The sequence below is a fragment of the Ovis aries genome, chromosome 3, assembly GCF_016772045.2.
Source record: "Ovis aries strain OAR_USU_Benz2616 breed Rambouillet chromosome 3, ARS-UI_Ramb_v3.0, whole genome shotgun sequence".
NCBI lineage: Eukaryota > Metazoa > Chordata > Mammalia > Artiodactyla > Bovidae > Ovis > Ovis aries.
The window spans coordinates 199,764,316-199,784,619 of record NC_056056.1 but is presented as its reverse complement, the minus strand read 5'-3'; the positions used below and the strand labels follow the sequence as shown (position 1 = coordinate 199,784,619).

The 20,304-nt window shown below is 39.2% G+C and overlaps 1 protein-coding gene across 7 annotated transcripts in view; it reads right to left on the bottom strand.

The window, feature by feature from the left end:
- EPS8 (epidermal growth factor receptor pathway substrate 8) overlaps positions 1-20,304 on the bottom strand; it is a 213,212-nt gene that overhangs the window by 162,603 nt on the left and 30,305 nt on the right. For 2 of the 7 annotated variants that reach the window (XM_060413375.1, XM_060413379.1), the window contains exon 2: positions 4,526-4,554. The exons of the other annotated variants lie outside the window; for them this stretch is intronic. The gene's annotated coding sequence lies outside the window, so the exon portion shown is untranslated. The remainder of the gene's footprint in view (positions 1-4,525; positions 4,555-20,304) is intronic. 7 annotated transcript variants of the gene reach the window in all.

The window sequence follows — 20,304 nt, the reverse complement described above, 5'->3', positions numbered from 1 at the left end:
CAGAACGGGTGCACAGGATCTCATACACAAAGGCCCAGGATCTTGTTCTGCAGTAACTGTCTTAAAATTCTTAATAATCGTACCTTTGAATCTGTGTTTGGTACATGAAGTCCAATGGGATGATAAGGCTTGGCTTAGAGCCTTGGTTCATGAAGAATCCCACCTCCTAATATCTCCTTACCAAAGCCAGTAACTGGACTGCTGGGAGACAGGGAGAAGAAACATTGGCCATCCACATCCTAGCTGGTAGCACCACAGCCTATTAGGTATGACTCACAGCATCCTCTTGCCCACTCTCAGTAGTTTGGCATGGCAGTCCATGAGAAAGAGGGACTGACTTTTCCACCCAAGCAGGACACCCCTCTTTTCATTTTGCTCTGGGCCCTACAAATTACGTAGCCTGCTCCATCCTTCTCTTCATGATGGCAACAAAAATACTGCCACCAGGAGAGAGGTGTTTGGTGAGCACATATTTCTTCAAGTATAAAAGCTACTGGGAAGCTATTAGCCACTCCCAACCTAGATCAGCCAGCAGTTTTCTTTACAACATCATACAGGGGATCAGTAACAGGAAGTCAAAGACGTCTTCACCTAGAGTGGAACCAAGCAAAACAGGAAATGTTGTTGTTCAGTCGCTAAGTAATGTCCAACTCTTTACAACCCCATGGACTGTAGCCCGCCAGGTTCTTCTGTCCATGGCAATTTCCAGGCAAGAATACTGGGGTGTGTTGTCATTTTCTTCTCTAAGGGATCTTCCTGGATCCGGGATCGAACCCACGTCTCCTGCATTGGCAGGTGGGTTCTTTACCACAGAGCCACCTAGGATAGCACTTGTGAAAAAAGAGCTGGCCTCTTCCTGATCCCCACCATGAGGTGCCCTGGAATACCTTCCCAGCCCCCTTCCTTATTCAATTCATCCTTGAAGGTTTTCTTGATAGCAGACAGTTCTAGGTCCAGGGCATATAAGAATGAACAGGAGAGAAAGTGAAACAGTTCAGTAATGGTAGCAAGAACTAATATCTAAGAGCTTGTTATGTGCCAACCTCTTTAAGTATTTGACATATTTGATGATTTAATTCTCACAGTGAGCCCATGATGTAAAGAAAATACTGTCCTATCTTAGATATGAGAATATGGAAACATGGAGAATTTGAATATCTTGCAGCTACTAAGCACAAGGGAAGCCCAAGCTGGCTCAGTGGTAAAAGAACCCCTGCAATGCAGGAGACACGGTAGGAGTCACAGGTTCAATTCCTGGGTTGGGAAGATCCCCTGGAGCAAGAAATAGGAAACCTGCTCCAATGTTCTTGCTGGAAAATACCACGGAGAAAGGAGCCTGCTGGGTAACAGTCCATGGGGTTGGGAGCGAATCGGTCACAACTCAGTGAGTCAACAACAACAAAGCGTGAAGCTTGGATTCAAACCCAGGCAGATAATGACAACACAGTGTGATAAATGCTGGAACATAGGTTATGGAAAGTACCTAGAACCAAGAATTTAAGTAAACTGGTTAGTAAAAAATAAAATTAATGAATACATTGGTTAGTAAAATATAAAATTAACAAATATGTTGAAAAGCCTTGGAAATACACAAAGAGAAGGTAAACAAAGATATTGGCCCTCTCTTTAAATTTTTCATGAACCATTTATTAATAGATAGTAGCTCCAGGTCACTACCTTTTAGTAGAAATGCCACCAGCTATCATATTTGGTTTCGGAGATACACAGAAGTTTAAAAACAACAAATGATCAATGACTAGGGCAAATACATTGCCAAATAAAACTAGTTAACTGCTATTAACCTGAATCACAATCATGATAAAACATGTGATCATATCATAAAGTATTGCAAAGCCACTCTAGCAATGGCTAAAGAGTTCACCATTTAATGTAACACGTAGTTTTTACATGGGGCTACCTATCCAACTAATAATTTTACTGGAAGAAAAGAAGCATCATACAGTCAGGCCCACAAAGGTCTTTTTAAGGTGAGCCAACCCACACCAGTCAATGAACCAGCTCTTTCACTCAGCAGCTCATCTAACAGATTTTTTTTTTTTCCTTGATGCAACAGTCTTAGGGAGATTTTCTAGAATTAAATTGCCCTCAACTGTTCTGTGTGAAGAGATTAGCCCTATAATACAAGCTGTCCTACAGGTCAATCCTCATTATCTGTAGAGTAGTATCAGCCCCATATTCTTTAACTTTTTATTTTATATTGGAGTACAAACGATTAACAATGGTGTTAATCAATAGTAGTTTCAGGTGGACAACAAAGAGACTCAGACATACATATACATGTATCCATTCTCCCCAAACCCCCTTCCCATCCAGGCTGCCACATAACACTGAGCAGAGTTCCCTGTGCTCTACGGTAGGTTCTTGTTCCCTTCTCCATTTTAAATACAGCAGTGTGCACATGTCCATCCCAAACTTGCTATCTCCATCCCCTACTCTTCCCCCTGCAGCCCCATATCTTGCCTACCTAATAAAACATTTCTCCTTTATGTCCTAATTTATTCAACACTGAACCTGATCTTCTGCACAAAACAAGGTTACTCTTCAAATATCCTCATTTACTTTAATCTTCCACTCAACATCACCTCGTGATCAAAATAAGCTTAACTGGTCTTCCTACTACAGACAATTTCCTCATCTAATTCTTTTTATAAGACTGAGAAAATAATTAACTCTTAAAAAGCACTGTGGACTTCCCCAGTGGTCCAATGGTTAAGATGCCACATTTCCACTGCAGGGGGCACAGGTTCGATTCCCAGTCCAGGAAGTTCCACATGCCATGCAGTGCAGCCAAAAAAAATATTAAAAGGAAAAAGCACTGCTTCTATTCTGCTGTCCAGTGGCAACATATTAGGTCACTTAATAAAAACAAAATTAGTTTAATAATCAAGCAGCCTGGATTTCAGCCTCAATTCCTCCACTAACTCATCTGAGTAGCTCAACTAGGTTTCCTTACCTGGAAAACATGAGTCCTGGGAAGGAAAAGTAATGCAGTCCCTTACCATGAGAACAACAAGCCTCTTATACTGGAGTTCATGGTCCGCCATGCCACAACTTAGCTAATCAACCTCATCTACAGTTGTCATCCAAGGCATTCGCTCTGATCACCAGCTTCTCTCATGCTCCTGAATTTTGTCAGTCCCTCCAGTGCCCTACAGACAATTCCTTTTCCTGAAATGATGTCACCCTCTCCTCTCATTAAAGACATTCTCAAAGAGAAGGCATACCAGGGATTTTTTTTCTCTTTGTCCTTTTCTGACATTAGCAAATTCTCCACAGTCACCACAGATTTTGTATGCAGTAAATATTCAGGAAAAAAAATGAATTTCTTAAACTAGAACTACAAGATAAAATTATTTCAATATATGAAATAGTACTGAAACTAGTAACCCTCAATGGCAATCCTCTTTTACCTTCCTAGGAACTTTATATTTGCTGTACGTATTTGGCCCTGTTAACTCTAAAACTCAATCTACACAGGCTGTGGCTCCAATATAAGGACTCAGTAGTTAATCAACTAATTTTGTTTTGGTTCTTCAAACTGTGCAGTCTAATTTATCATTGCTGGACCGAACTGGATATTATATATAGCTAATGTGGTCACATGAAAGTTCTTAATCTCAGTACATTAACCGTTTCCTAGAAACTCAACCTATTTTTAACATCAAACCATGTTATTTTATGAGAAGCAAGTTAGTTCCAGTAATACCAATTCAGTCATTTGACAAGTGAAATTATTTTTGTGAAGTGACCTGAGAACTCCCAATTACCATCTACAAGGCTGCACTGGTAAGAAATTGATGATATAATAATTTGGGAGGCGCTCCAAATATATTTTCACATCCCCAAGTCGTCATTCAGTTGCCAGAAAAAAGAAACCAATGGCCCAGAGATATCATCCAGTTCTCTAGGATCTGTGTTGCCCTGATTCTGACATAGAAACAGAACTAGTGCTTCATATACACACTAAAGGGCTTCCCTGGTGGCTCAGTTGGTAAAGAATCTGCCCGCAGTGTAGGAGACCAGGGTTCAGTCGCTGGGTCAGGAAGATTCCCTGGAGAAGGGAATGGCTGCCTACTCCAGTATTCTTGCCTGGAGAATTTCACAGAGGAGCCTGGTGGGCTACAGCCCACGGGGTTGCAAAGAGTCAGACATGACTGGGTGACTAACATGCATGCGCGCGTGCACACACACACACACACACACACACACACACACACACACTAAAAAGAGCAAAGAATTTACTAGCAAAAGGCTTGTGCCAAACCCATAATAATAACTCATAGCCATAGGCAAGTCTTATCACCTTTCATCCTCAGATTTCAAAGAGTCGGACACGACTGAGCGACTGAACTGAACTGAAAATGAGAATAATCATAACACCAGCCTCCTCTACTGTATAAGACCTCTGAGGTTGCAATGATACAATGTAAAAGTGTTTTTGAAAAATGCTTCACAGATACAAATTAAGATATTATGTAACAATATTCTTAAATCGAATACTCACAGTTGTCTTTATTATCAAATATATACCACCTAGTAAGAAAACAAAAGTGAGTAGGATTAGTAAGAGAAAAATTATCCTTAATGATACCAATTTCCTAAGTCTGAATTTTCAGACATCTTGCTTTTCTAAGGAGGACACACAAAACTCTACACAAACAATTTCAGGCAGTTAAGTATCTGAACACCTTTCCTGAAAGATCTCCTGGGAGAGAATTTCCACAGCTCTCTTGGTGTTTTTCACTGGGGAACTGAACAACTCAAATAAGGTACAAATAAGTACCCTGGAGAAGAAAATGGCAACCCACTCCAATATTCTTGCCTTGGAAATCCCATGGACAGAGGAGCCTGGTGGGCTACAGTCCATGGGGTTGCAAAGAATCAGACATGACCTAGCGACTAAAAAACAACAACAAACAAGTTCTCATTTCTTTCACCAGATATAAAGAAAACAAAGTATAACATGTTGGTTTAAATGGAATAATTAGATATAAAATTCTATTCTGCAACAAGTTTCTTGGCAGGTGAAGACAAAATATTAATATGCAAGGCATAATGGACCTAAGCTTTTTTCTCCTTCATTCAAGTTCCCTCCTTGCAGAGGCAGAAACATCTATTGCCAAGAAACAAATCAAGATCAGCCTTCCCAGATTTCACACTGAAATGCTAACCTTGACACCTGGCAATTTGCAGTAAAAAAACATACAGTCTTGTCTGCAATCCACAGCACAAAACATCAGCACTTTACGCACTTGTCAATGTTGATGCTAAACTCCTTTAATGAAAACAAATATTAAGACATATGACACTAGAGAGAATTTAAGGCCCACTAAACACAGTTTCTCCAGCTCCATCCGTGTGATTTTGGGGAACAGCAGGATGTAATGTACAGACAGAACACACTGACTATTTGACTATGTAAGGTTACATATGCCTCAGGCTCTCACTGAAGGACAACATAAGAAAGGACTTTAAAGAATGCTTTCATTCTGTCCAATATGTTATTCAGTGTATCTGTTAACACAATATCTTCCTACAGCCCTAGCTTTGTGTGGCACCTCACTGAGAATTCACACATTATAAGTTATTGAAATCCTTACTGAGTGTCTATCACTTCCCCTGGTCTGTAAATTCAAGGGCACAAACTACATCTGATTGAACACCTATTTCTGAAATACTGAGTACAGTGTGGCACATTAGGGAGTTCAATAATCATCTATTGAATGAATAAATCATATATCATAATTTTATTTTTCCAGAAAATATGTTCAGTCCTCCTGGGTTGGGGAGATCCCCTGGAGAAGTAAATGGCAATCCACTCCACTATTCTTGCCTGGAAAATCCCATAAACAAAGGAGCCTGGCAGGCTACAGTCCATGAGGTTGCAAAGAGTCGGACGTGACTTAGCAACTAAAAAAAAAAAAAAAAAAAAAGGAAAATTATCTCTTTAAAAGAAGAAACCACATCTTCCATTTATTTATCTTCTCTACTCTTCCCAGAACTTGCTGTGATTACAGCAAGGAAATGAATCATAAATATTTGATGGTGATGATGACAACAATCATGACAGTGGTAATAGTGGGAAGACAAATTATCCTCCTTGGAACAAACTATAGGGATTTCCCTGATAGTCCAGAGGTTAAGAATCTGCTTTGCAATGCAGGGGGTGAGGGTTCGATCCCTGATCAGGCAACTAACATGCCACATACCACTGGACAACTAAGCCTGCGGGCCATAGTGGAAGAGTCTGCATGGTGCAACAAAGATCCTGGGTGCTGGAACTAAGACCCAACACGGTTGAAAAAATATATATATATATTGTTCATCATTAAAATCAGATGCGACTGTCTCTGTATGCTGAGATTATAAATGGTTACTTTCCTATTTATCCTCTAGGTTTCCCAAGATTGGTTTCCAAGATTTGAGTGATGCTCCAATATACCAGTAAGTCTAAAAAGAATTAGTTTCTTCTGTGTAAACAAAATCTAGACTGACTGTAATAATTCACCTAAGAATAATGAATCTCCAACCATATGAAACTGACACTGCAGAAGCCTCCAAGCCCTTTGCTTTTTGTCTCCTATGTCCAGTGACTTTTAATGATAACTTTCCTATTTCCTCCTGCTGAGGAAGACTGCCCAGAGAATTGGATGCTATCTTTCTAAACGTGCCGGATGCCTGGATAAAGGTAAGGTGAGAGCAGGGAGCCAAGCGCTACAGTGATCTCCCACCCTGCAGAGGACACACCTGCCACTCTGGTGCTCGGTGTGTGTTTGCCACATCACCGCCCTCATTCCAACTCCAGTTTTATTCATAACTGGCAGAAGCAACTGCCCTTGATTAGTAAGCCTGGCTTTATACTTTATCCCATGGCAGACACACACACATATGCAGAGGCAAAATCTCTACCTATACATGAAACTGTTTATTTCAATCAGGGATAATTTGATTTGACAAGCAGCAGTCCAAGTACTCAATGAAGACAAAACTCAAGATGAAACTCCTCTAAGTGTTACTATCAAGATAAGTTCTCCTTCCCCGGTGGCTCAGAGGGCAATACAAGAGACCTGGGTTCAATCCCTGGATCAGGAAGATCCCCTGGAGAAGGGAATGGCAACCCACTCCAGTATACTTGCTTGGAGAATTTCATGGATGGAGGAGCCTGGCAGGCTACAGTTCATGGGGTCACAAAGAGTCGGACACAACTAAGCAACTAAAACTTTCACTTTCAATTAGATCATTTGGTTTATCATCTGAATAGGTTTTACTTCCCCAGAGTAGCAGTGTTTAAAAGTATCTATGACCTAACATGGTCCATGTCAGAGTCCAGAGACAATGGTAGACGAAGAGGTGAATCTGACAGCCTGTCACCCAGAGTCAAGGAACTTCAAGCAATAAATAACTACTTACCACCATAGGGTGCCAAAACAAGCAAGAAGGGGAAGAGCGGGGGACTTCCCTGGTTGTCCAGTGGTTAAAACTCTCCCTTCCAATCCATGCAGGGTGCATGGGTTTGATCCTGATCGGGGAACTAAGATCCCATGTGCTACAGGGCAGCTAAGCCCATGCACCACTAGAGAAGCCTGCACACTGCAATAAAAAGCCCACATGCTACAACGCAGACCCAACACAGCCAAAACAGTGGATGCCTTTCCCCACTTTGTTGAGTACTTCAAACCGTAGCAATTATTCACAGAATATTGAATAGAAATATACTTCTACTATTGAGGTGTAAAAACATGTTGGCTATCCATTCAAGCAACTTTCAAAAGCATGTTTTAGAAACATGTCCATTAGATACCGGACTTTAACTCAAAGAAAGAGCACTTTATATAAAAAATATCTCTTCTTTTCCTTGATATCAAACGGATATTCTTCCCAAATGCCTCAGATCAAATAAGCATACACAGAGAACAAAATGATCACATTTAGACATCAAAAGTAAACAATAAGATCCAGAACTCTGCTTCTTTCCTTGTCATAATAAAAACCAAGTCCTTGTCTCAGCATTTGAGATTCTACATTTTCAGTTTCAGCATTCCAGACTCAACTTGACTGTTAGTTGCTCAGTCACGTCCGATTCTTTGTGACCTCATGGACTATAGCCAGCCAGGTTCATGGAATTCTGCAGACGAGAATACTGGAGTGGGTAGCCATTCCCCTCTCCAGGGGATCTATCCAACCCAGGGATCAAACTCAGGTCTCCTGCATAGCAGGCAGATTCTTTACCATCTGAGCCACCAGGGAAGCCTCCAACTCCACTAACCCCAATACTTATTCATTCAGCAAAAATGTTGGTTGGCCAAAAAGTTAATTTGGGTTTTTCCATTAGGTATTATGAAAAACCTGAACTTTCTGGCTAATCCAATATATGAAACTATGGCAGTCAACAACGCTATGATGATCCCAGTCTTTAAAAGTTCACTTTAAAGTGTCTTTCATTCAAACCAGTCAATTCAGTGTGTTCTCCAAATGCCCATTCAATAAATATTTACTGGTTTCTAACACCGCACACAAAAATAAACTCAAAATGGATTAAAGATCTAAATGTAAGATCAGAAACTATAAAACTCCTAGAGGAGAACATAGGCAAAACACTCTCAGACATAAATCACAGCAGGATCCTCTATGATCCACCTCCCAGAATTCTGGAAATAAAAGCAAAAATAAACAAATGGGATCTAATTAAAATTAAAAGCTTCTGCACAACAAAGGAAAATATAAGCAAGGTGAAAAGAGCCTTCTGAATGGGAGAAAATAATAGCAAATGAAGCAACTGACAAACAACTAATCTCAAAAATATACAAGCAACTTATGCAGCTCAATTCCAAAAAAATAAACGACCCAATCAAAAAATGGGCCAAAGAACTAAATAGACATTTCTCCAAAGAAGACATACGAATGGCTAACAAACACATGAAAAGATGCTCAATATGACTCATTATTAGAGAAATGCAAATCAAAACCACAATGAGGCACCACTTCACACCAGTCAGAATGTCTGCAATCCAAAAATCTGCAAGCAATAAATGCTGGAGAGGGTGTGGAGAAAAGGGAACCCTCCTACACTGTTGGTGGGAATGCAAACTAGTACAGTCACTATGGAGAACAGTGAAAGTGAAGTCACTCAGTTGTGTCTGACTCTTTGTGACACCATGGACTGTAGTCCTCCAGGCTCCTGTTCATGGGGTTCTCCAGGCAAGAATACTGGAGTGGGTTGCCATTTCCTCTTCCAGAGAATCTTCCTGGCCCAGGGACCAAACCTGCATCTCCTGTGATGCAGGTGGCTTCTTTACCACAGATCCATTGGGGAAGATACCGGTTGAAGAGTATAAACTTTCAGTTATAAGATGAATAGGTTCCGGGGATCCAATAGCACGGTAATTAGAGTTAAGAATATTGTACTGTATACTTGAAATTTGCTAAGACAGTAAATCGGAAGTATCCTCACCACATCAAAAAAAAAAAAAAAAGATAACTGTGAGAGATGGTAGATATATTAATTGACTGTGGCAATCATTTCACAACACCTAAGTGTATCAAGCCACCACACTGTACATTTCAAATATATACCATTTTATTTTCCAACTGTATCTCAAAAAAGCTTTTGGGGAAAAGAAATTCAGGGCCCTGGAATCAGAAATATCATTATACTGAATATCAGATTATTTTAAGAAAAGGAAAAAAAATCCCCAATGATATATTTTAAATTACCTTTCCTTTCCTGATAAGTTTGTTAGGAAGTAAAAGAGATGGGCCTGAGAAATTATACTCCAACAGCAAAGATATAAATAATATTGATGTATTATTGTCAGTAATGCTAAAAGAGCACTTCGTGGCAAATAGACGGGGAAACAATGGAAACAGTATCAGACTTTATTTCTGGGCTCCAAAATCACTGCAGATGGTGATTGCAGCCATGAAATTAAAAGACGCTTACTCCTTGAAAGGGAAGTTGTGACCAACCTAGATAGCATATTAAAAAGCAGAGACATTACTTTGTCAACAAAGGTCCATCTAGTCAAGGCTATGGTTTTTCCAGTGGTCATGTATGGATGTGAGAGTTGGACTGTGAAGAAAGCTGAGTGCCGAAGAATTGATGCTTTTGAACTGTGGTGTTGGAGAAGACTCTTGAGAGTCCCTTGGACTGCAAGGAGATCCAACCAGTCCATCCTAAAGGAGATCAGTCCTGGGTGGTCACTGGTAGGACTGATGTTGAAGCTGAAACTCCAATACTTTGGCCACCTGATGCGAAGAGCTGACTCATTTGAAAAGACCTGGATGCTGGGAAAGATTGAGGGCAGGGGAAGAAGGGGTCAATGGAGGATGAGATGGTTGGATGGCATCACCAACTCAATGGACATGCGTTTGGGTGGACTCTGGGAGTTGGTGATGGACAGGGAGGCCTGGCATGCTGCGGTTCATGGGGTCGCAAAGAGTTGGACATGACTGAGCAACCGAACTGAACTGAATGATAAAAGTAACAGAAAATTAACTGTAATAACATCAATAACCATAATCATAATGCCTTGTTATTGAGGCATATATATTTATGTTATTCATTATAATGTCTTAAAAACTTTTTAATCTACTAACTCATTTCATTTCATAAAATCCTATGAGGAAGGCAGGGAAACATTATTTTTCTAATGACATCAACAATATTAGTTGCATCATTTCAGTTACATTATGGTGGAAGGGGCATGTGTAGGATAATCGTAATTTATTTATAGCATTGGTGTCTTAAGAAATGTGACTCAGGCTGTAACTGGAACCTCAGGAAATCAGGATATTTCCTTGAGCTGCAAATCCAGTGGTGAACAAGAGACTCCAGCATGGGCTGGCAGAAAAACTGTTTTCTTCCCAGTCTACCAAAGTAATCTGGCCTTATCTAGAAACATCTAGAAACAGGACACGGAAGCCTGGTGTGCTGCAGTCCATCGGGTCTCAAAGAGTTGGACACGACTAAGTAACTGAACAACAACAAAGAAACACTGATGAGCTTCAGAAATAGTATCAATAGGGATATCCATGGCGGTTCAGTAGTTAAGACTCTGCCTTCCAATGCAGGGGTTCAATTCCTAGTCGGAGAGCTAAGACCTCACATGCTTCACAGCCAAAAAAAAACAAAATATAAATCAAGCAATATTGTAACTAAAATTCACTAAAGACTTTAAGAAAAGAAATATTATCAATCAAGTCGTTGGGCTCTTGCTTCTTTTCAAAAATATTTTTTAAAAGCAAAAATTAAATAAAATGCAGTTGTAAGAATGGTACTAATAATGCATCCTAGTCATAGAAAGCCAAGTGCAAGTCGCTCAGTTATATCTGACTCCGTGTGACCCCACGGACTGTAGCCAGGCTCCTCTGTCCATGAAATTCTCCAAGCAAGAATACTGGAGTGGGGAGGTGGGAGGGGGGTTCAGGATTGGGAACTCATGTACACCCGTGGCAGATTCATGTCAATGTATGGCAAAACCAATACAGTATTGTAAAGTAAAATAAAGTAAAAATAAAAATAAAAAAAAAGAATACTGCAGTGGGTTGCCATTTCCTTCTCAGGGCATCTCCCCAACCCAGGGATTGAACCCTCATATCCTGTGTCTCCTGCATTTGTAGGCAGATTCTTTACTGTCTCTATATAGATGAAGCTCTGTGAAATGACCAAGGTCTTTTCTCCTTTTCCAGAATTCCTTCTTGAATTTTTCATATACCTCCAACTTTGAGGACTGAAAACTTATCATAACAGCTATAAATGACACTACCATTATTGAGATAAGGAGTAATTAATACGATAATACAATTCAGGCACAAAAGCATAAGTACCAGCAGATGCAGTGGATGTATTTCAACTTAAATAAGACCTTGGATGCACATTTCTGTCTTACAGATGTCAGAAAATGGCTAAAAAGTAGAAGGTACTAAAACTAATTAAAGCAAATCTCAGTAGAAGTATTTCTAGTGATCAAAAATAACTAAATATAGTACATGAACTACACTCGTTTTATCTAACTCAGATCCTCTCACTTCCCCTATAATGCTCATGCCAGAACTGTTTTAATACTTAAATAGTCTGGTACTAAATGGACTCCATTCTTGAATTTTAGCAGGTAATTTAAAGCTTTCATGCTACCAATAAAATGGCATTGGTAGCACAGCAATTACAGAGTTTAAAAAAAAAAAATGATGTAAATGTTAAGTAACAGTGAGGATAGTTACTGTTTCCACAAAGTAACTCCTGCAAGGGAAGGGACAGCTGGGCATTTCATCCCAGACCTGAGGGGGTCCGGGGGAAGGCCAGAGCCAACAGTTCACCCACCAAGCTGCCATCTGGCTTGGGACCAAGCAGAACAACAGAGCCTGGCAAGAGAGTCACTGTGTTGTGTCTCCAACTGGGCATTAGCTTCATCCCAGTGGACGCTGTTTGGAGACACAGTTTCACACCATTCTTCTCCTCTGTGAGTTCTCTCCCTGTGCCAGGGGGGATGAGGGGAAGATTCTGTCACAGTAGGTGTTGGCCTGACCTCAATTAAGACACTTGTCCCATTTGGAAAAAGAGAGTTTCAATGACTCTGTTCTATAAACTCCCAGAGAGTCCAGAACTCAAACCAAAATTGCAGGCAGATGAAGGAAAGGATGGAGCTGGCAGGGATCATGAGCTTGGCCGGAAAGAGAAGAGCAGGAATGGAAATCCTGAACCTCTGCACATCACAGAATTATAAATCTGAAATACAGGGGAAAACACTCAGGGAGGATGAGTCATGTTAATAGCACAGTCCTGTTTCATTTAGTAGCTGGTTTGGGAATAGAGCAGTTGGCATGGCTTGGTAATCAATGAGGAATAAGTGAGTAGCTACTCCTCTCAAGGTCCTGGGCAAACAGAGTAATGTATGCTAGCAGCGGTAAAGACGTCCAAATAACTCTCAAACTCTTCTTCCATAACTGAAGATGATGACTCCTTTCCCTGAACATCCAGTCCCAAGTTTTCCAAGCAAACTGTCTATAAAAATTTTTTTTAGCTAAAAAATGTGAATGAAATATGGGAAAGAAATCTCCCATTCCACTTCCTGCAAAGAAAAAGAAATCTCTACAAGCAACAATATTAACTTTTTTCCCCAAGTGATAGAGGCAGAGATGCAGGCTGGCTGAGCAGCTGGTCATGGGATGCTGTGATGTGATAATGCCAGGCAACCCGCAACTCAGTCACTTTTTACTTCACCTCTCCCAGGTGTGACGGGAGGGAGTCTGGCTTCCCCTCGGAAGCCTAAGCCTTTGGAACCGAGTTCCTCCCTTTGCTATCCCCTCAACCCAGATATCACATAGGTCTGATGCGGGCACAGGCAGAAAACTGTCCTGAGGTCAAGACTGCTAGATCCTAGAAGGCAAAGATGTCAGAACAGCTTCGACAAATGCTGTCTATCAAAGGTACATGTGGATGGCATTACTCACACATGAGCACTTTCAGAGCCTTTTAGGGCCTGCCTGCAAGCCAATACATTTTGTGTGAAGATTTTGGAAAGCCAGCTCCTCTTTTTTATTACTTTTTAAATTTATTTCTTTTAATTGGAAGATAATTACTTTATAATATTTTGATGGTTTCTGCCATACATCAACATGAGTCAGCCATAGGTATATACATGCGTCCCCTCCATCCTGAACCCCCCTCCCCAGCCCATCCCTCTAGGTTGTCACAGAGCACTGGCTTTAGGGGCCCTGCTTCATGCATCGAACGCACACTGGTTATCTATTTTACATAAGGTAATGTTCAGGTTTCAGTGCTATTCTCTCCAATCATCCCACCCTCTCCTTCTCCCACCTAAGTCTCTATCTTGAAGCCACCTGCAGCAACTGGGTCTCAGTCTATGAGTTTCCCACTCAGCAAATCCTTAAACTAGTCTCTTTTCTAACCACACAAGCCCACACTTATACCTCTCCCCTCCTTTCCCGTCTGCCAGTGTCCAGGAATATCCTAATACTCCCTCCTTGTCTCTCCAACAACTCTACCCTCTGCAGTTTTTTCCATCTCTTAAACAGTCCTATGTTCCTTCACATTTATCTCACACTTCCAGAGTTAAACACACAGGCCTTCTATCACCGCGGGCCTCTCAAAATTTTATACTTTGCCAAACTCATTTATTTTTTCATTGCTTTTTCCCCAGCTAGACAGAATTACTTTGATATTTTCATACGATTATGAAGCAGCCAGAGTTGTATTCTGGTTTACTTTTCTAAATTGTTAATTGATTCATTCACTCTCTCATGGAATTTTTCCTGTAACCAAAGTTACATGGAAGAAAATGTTGCTAAATATTCAGTCTGAGAGCAAGTAACAGGTGAAAATGTACAGCCCACAGAGGAATTAAATATCATGAACTTGATTAACATTAGCAACGTAGTCTAACCAACACTGTTTCACCAGAGAGACGATGAAATATTCTAAGTGGACCCATAAATATACACTAAGATGATTAAAGCAATAAAGAGCAGAAATCGATCCTTCCAGCGGGGTTTACAAAAAGTGTTTTTAAACCACAGAAATCCCAACAACACAGATTTGCAATGAGATTTCACTGAGAAAGTTTTAAAAGTTTTACTTTGTTTTCACAACATACAGAGGGATGAAGTCATTCTTTCAAAGTTCCAATCTCAAATAAACAAGCAAACAAACAAACAAAAGGACAGGCAGTACAAATGAAAAAAAAAAAAAACATTTTAACTGGACTATGTCGTTGATGATAACATTGAATCAGTGTTTAAAAATTTAGTATAAAAATAGCCTAGTGATTATGTAGGAGAATGTTCTTGATCTTAGGAGATACTTAATCAGTAATGAAATATCTTGACATCTGCAGCTCACTGTGAAATAGAAGGAAAAAAAGCATTATATGTATATATACCTACACAGAAAAATAAAATATATGTACATATACATTCACATCCCCCCTTCCCCCACACACACACACACACGAAACATATAGGTGGGAAGGGAGGAAGAGGGAGAAAAAGTGAATTCAAATGTGGTAAAATGCTCACAACTGGTGAATTCAAATGAAGCAAAAATGGATGTTCATTGTATTATTCCTCCAACTTTCCCATAGGTATTAAAAATTTTATTAAAAAGATGTAGAGAAATTAAATTCTCCTCCTTCTTTAACACCTATTATATACTTCTTACATGAACTATATCATTAAAATTAGCTTATGGTTTCATATTTTACAGCTTGGTATTTTATATCCTCTACATTTTCACTGATTTCATAGTAACCAAAAGAGTGCTATAATCTATGAAATGTGTCCCAATAAACATATTTTGATTAACTAATTAAGTTTTAAAAGGAACATCTGTTCATTCAATTGGGAAGCAGAATTATTTCTCGCCAAATAAAGTTATATCATGCTTTTAATGTAGCAATTAAATATATTTTCACAATCCCAATCTGATTTAATATAGAACTAATGTTTTGCAATAAAAAAACATTCTAATGAAGTTCTATAGTGTTTCATACAATAGAATTACCAGCTACCAATTAAGGAACATACCAACATCAACAACTTATACCTTTGTATACTAAAAAAAAAAATTCTCAGCCTTGTTTAAATTTCAGGAGGAAAAACAGAATTCCAATTGTGTTTTCACTATAAAATTGTGGTTAGCTGTTTCTGCTATATAGGTTTATGTTATATTTTAAAATAATGGGATAGGATTCTTTCCAAGAATCAGGTCATAATCATAACCTGGATAGATAGGGAAATGGGTGTGTATGTTAATGACATCCGACAGTGATATCCAACTGGGTTCAGACAGTAAACTTCCCAAGTTGGTGATAAAAACAAGGCAAGTCAGGGAAAGATGGGAGATGATATTTAACAGCCTACAGGATGACACATCTGGGTGAGTTCCAGACTAAGTGGGGAGACTGCACAGACTGGAGACACTGGAGGATGCTGAAAGAGCCTGACCACTGCCTTAGTCCCCCAACAATGGTCTCTGAAAGAGGAGCAAAACTGACACGCAAACAACCTACCATCCCACAACACAGGGACTCTGCCGGCTTCACAGCAAGGGGACTCTGTTCCTTAATGTAAAAAATCGCTAACCTCAAACAGTATCTATAAAGGGAACGATGCAACTCTCAACTAGATGATAAAACTGAAAGAAAGATAAGCTCACCAGGATATATATATATGTACACACTACATAGCATCTTCTTTTCTCCATCCCATTTCAGTCTGGAATCAAATTTTCGTGCAGTTCTTCTGTATCATAAAGCCAGTGGTCCAGTTTAGACTTCAAAGTCCCCAGTTCCAGACTCATTTCACACAGAAAGGCATACCGATTCCAGGCCTCCTCCACTTGTTCATGCCCCCACAATATTTTACTAGTATATATTAGAATTATTTATCTTCCAAGGAGATTTCTTGCTGCGAAAACAAACCATGACTTATTTTTTTTAATTCATAACAATACTCTGCACAGTACTCTACAAAGCTAGAGTGTAAAAAATATTTCATAAGAAAACTAAGAAGTAGCTAGCTGAGAGGTTAAGAGATTATGTGTTCAACTCAACAAAGTTCAAGGCAAAAGCAAACTTTAAAATATCCCAGTATCAGTAGGAAAGAGGCCAAATATCAGACGGTAGCTATCAGGACCAAGGACTGATTTTACCTGAGGTGTAAAACCTACAAACTTTTGAAGACCTTTTCTCTGTGTAAGTCTATGACTGCAAGTCATTTTCTAGGCTTGGTGAAACTTCAACTAGATAAAATAACATCTGAACTTCAGAAGAAACTGTACTTCAACAATTTATCTTTTTTCAATGAATACCCAAGAATGATACAAATCTAAGGTGCTAGATTCTACAGAAGAGAGTTCAGTTTGAATAATATGACTAAACCTTGTCCTCTTCTTTATCTAATTGCTTATCTCAAGGTATAAGGTCTCATACTTTCTAAGAATGATATTATAAATAACTCAGTCAAAGATAAGTACTATCTACAACCATTATAACTAAAGCATCATCAATGCCATGTACAACATCATTCTCTAAAAAGAGGAGACAATTAACCACTTTCCATTAAATCATTTCATATTAAAAGTCAGAAATATCTTTTTCTATAAACAGGTTAAGCTGCATTTAATATTGATCAGGTTGTAATTAAGCTTAGGAGTTCTTTCCATTATGGCGTCACAGCCAATTTAGAATTCTGGAGAAATCAGAAAAAAAGCATCAGATCCAGAAATTCCTAGTGGTCCAGTGGTTAGGACTCCATGCTTTCACTGTTGAGGGTCTGGGCTCAATTCCTGGTCAGGGAACTAAGATCTCAGCAAGCTGCGGCCAAAAATGTTTTAAAAAGAGAAGAAGAAGATCCAGTTTTTAACATTTTAAAGCTTTTTTCAGTTCACAAATCAAAACTAACAACCAGACTTCCTTTAACAAAAGAAACTGGAAAGAATACCTAGATGAAATAAAATAAGCTTGTTTCCTGAAGATTAATGCCTAGCAATGTACTGCATCACTTTAAAGTTATCAGAGTACAATAAACTATAGAATACAAGTAGAAGTCTCATGCATAAATACTTATTAGGAACATGGGTGTGACTCCATACTTGTACTTATGTCTCCACACCCACTGCTGATTTCTATACCATCTCAGACAGATGTTAGAGCGAGAGTTTGGGAAAAAAACTCTTATTGGGGAACAAAGAGAAAGAAAAAAAGAAAGGAAAAAAAGAACAAAGCTCCCCCCCTTCCAAAGAGAGAGAGAAAATAAAGGATTATAAAACTGAACCCTTCAAACAGCTTTCAGTTTAAAAGAACAGTTGGTTTTGTTTTTCTAATTATTAGGAAAAAAAGTACAAGACACAAAAATTATCGAGAGTAGGAAAGGAATAAATAAATGACAGAGGCCAACAAAACTTGGAGAAAGAAAGTTCTTCAGAAAAGCAAGAAGTGAGGTAATTAGTATTACTAACAAGTAATTTTTATATGGAGTTAAAGGAATTATGAGTCTCCTATAAGGCAAGAGTATTTTGATTTTAGATAATGTATCTACACTCAAAGAAAAGGTTTAATAGAGAAATGAATACTCAACAAGAACATAGGCAGAACACTCTATGGTATAAATTGTAGCAATACCCTTTTGGATCTCTCTCCTAAAGCAAAAGAAATAAAAGCAAAAATAAACAAATGGGGATCTAATCAAACCTAAAAGCTTTTGCACAGCAAAAGAAACTATTAACTAAACAAAAAAACAACCAATGGAATGGAAGAAAATATTTACAAATGATAAGACTCACAAGGGGTTAATATCCAAGCTATATAAACATCCCATACAACTTAACACACACACACACACACAAAAACACACAATCAAAAAACGGGCAGAAGACCTAAAGAGACATTTTTCCATAGAAGACATACAGATGGCTAACAGGCACATGAAAAGATGCTCATCATTGCTAATTATTAGAGACATGTAAATCAAAACCACAGTGAAATATCACCTCACCCCTGTCAGAATCAAAAAGTCTATCATCAAAAGACTATCATCAAAAAGTCTACAAATAACAATTGTTGGAAAGGAAGAGGATAAAAGGGAACCCTTGTACTCTATTGGTGGGAATGTAAATTGGTATACTCACTATGGAAAACAATATGAAGTTCCTCAAAAAAACCTAAAAACAGAACTAACACATGCTGCTATGCTTAGTCACTACGTCATGTCCAACTCTTTGCGACCCCATGGACCATCCAGGCTCTTCTGTCCATGGGGATTCTCCAGGCAAGAATACTACATCACTGTAGTGTTGCCATGCCCTCCTCCCAGGGAGCTTCCCAACCCAGGGATCAAATCCAGATCTCCCACATTGCAGGCAGATTCTTTACCATCTGAGCCACCAGGAAAGCCCAAGAAGTAACATATGATACAGCAATTCTACTTCCGGTTAGAAAGCTGAAGAAAATTAAAAACACTAATTTGACAAGATCCACACACACTTCCCTGGTGGTGCAGAGGTTAAAGTCTCTGCCTGCAATGTGCGAGACCTGGGTTCAATCCCTAGGTCAGGAAGATCCCTTGGAGAAGGAAATGGCAACCCACTCCAGCATTCTTGCCTGGAGAATCCCATGGACGGAGGAGCTTGGTGGGCTACAGTCCATGGGTCGCAAAGAGTCGGACACGACTGAGCGACTTCACTCACTCACTCACACACCCTAATGTTCACAGCAACACTATTAACAACAGTCACAAACTGGAAGCAACCTAAGTGTCTATCAATAGACAAATGGATAAAGATGATGTGGTGTATACACACACACACACACACACACACACACACATATATATACATGCTGTAATATTACTTGGCCATTAAAAAGAATGAAATTCTGGCAGCAATGTGAATGGACCTAAAGAATATTATGCGTAGTGAAATCAGTCAGAGAAAACAAATACTGTATGACCCCCCTTATATATATGATCCAAAACATAATACAGATAAATGTATATATCAAAACAGAAACAGACTCACAGATTCAGAAAACAAACCACAATCAGTGAGGAGAGGGAGGTAGAGGAGGGGGGGTGTGGGGTACAAGACTAAGAGATACAAACCACTTTGTATAAAGTAGGTAAGAGACTAGGATGTATTGCGCATGCCAGGGAATAATAGCCATTATATTGGGGTAATGTTTAATGAAGTATAAACTGTAAAAATACTGAGTAACTATGCTATACACTTGACACCAATATAATATTGTAAATCCACTACACTTCAATTTTAAAAACAGAATGTTGTGATGACCATGTCCTAGTTAAAAGTTAAATGAAACTGACTGCAATACAGGCTTAAATTTATGAAATAAGGCTCCCTGGGGTCATGTAAACATATATCAGGCTTGATTCGCTAAACCAGGAAAAAACATTCAATCATTACTACCAAACGGAATTACATTCTTTAACTATTCATAATTTTAAACACCAGGTCACGTTTTAAGCTTTTCAGATTTATGTGTGTGCTCAGTTGTATCTGACTCTTTATAGCCCCATGGACTATAGCCCACCAGGCTCCTCTGTCCATGGAATATTGCAGGCAAGAGTACTGGAATGGGGTGCTATTTCCTGTTCCAGGGGATTCTGCTGACCCAGGTGTTGAACTCACGTCTCCCATGTCTCCCGTGTTGCTGGTGTATTCTTAACTACTGTGCTACCTGGGAAGCCCCAGATTTATGCTTTTCACAAATTCTACAAACCAGTCAAACAGCAGCCTCTGTTTTTTAAATA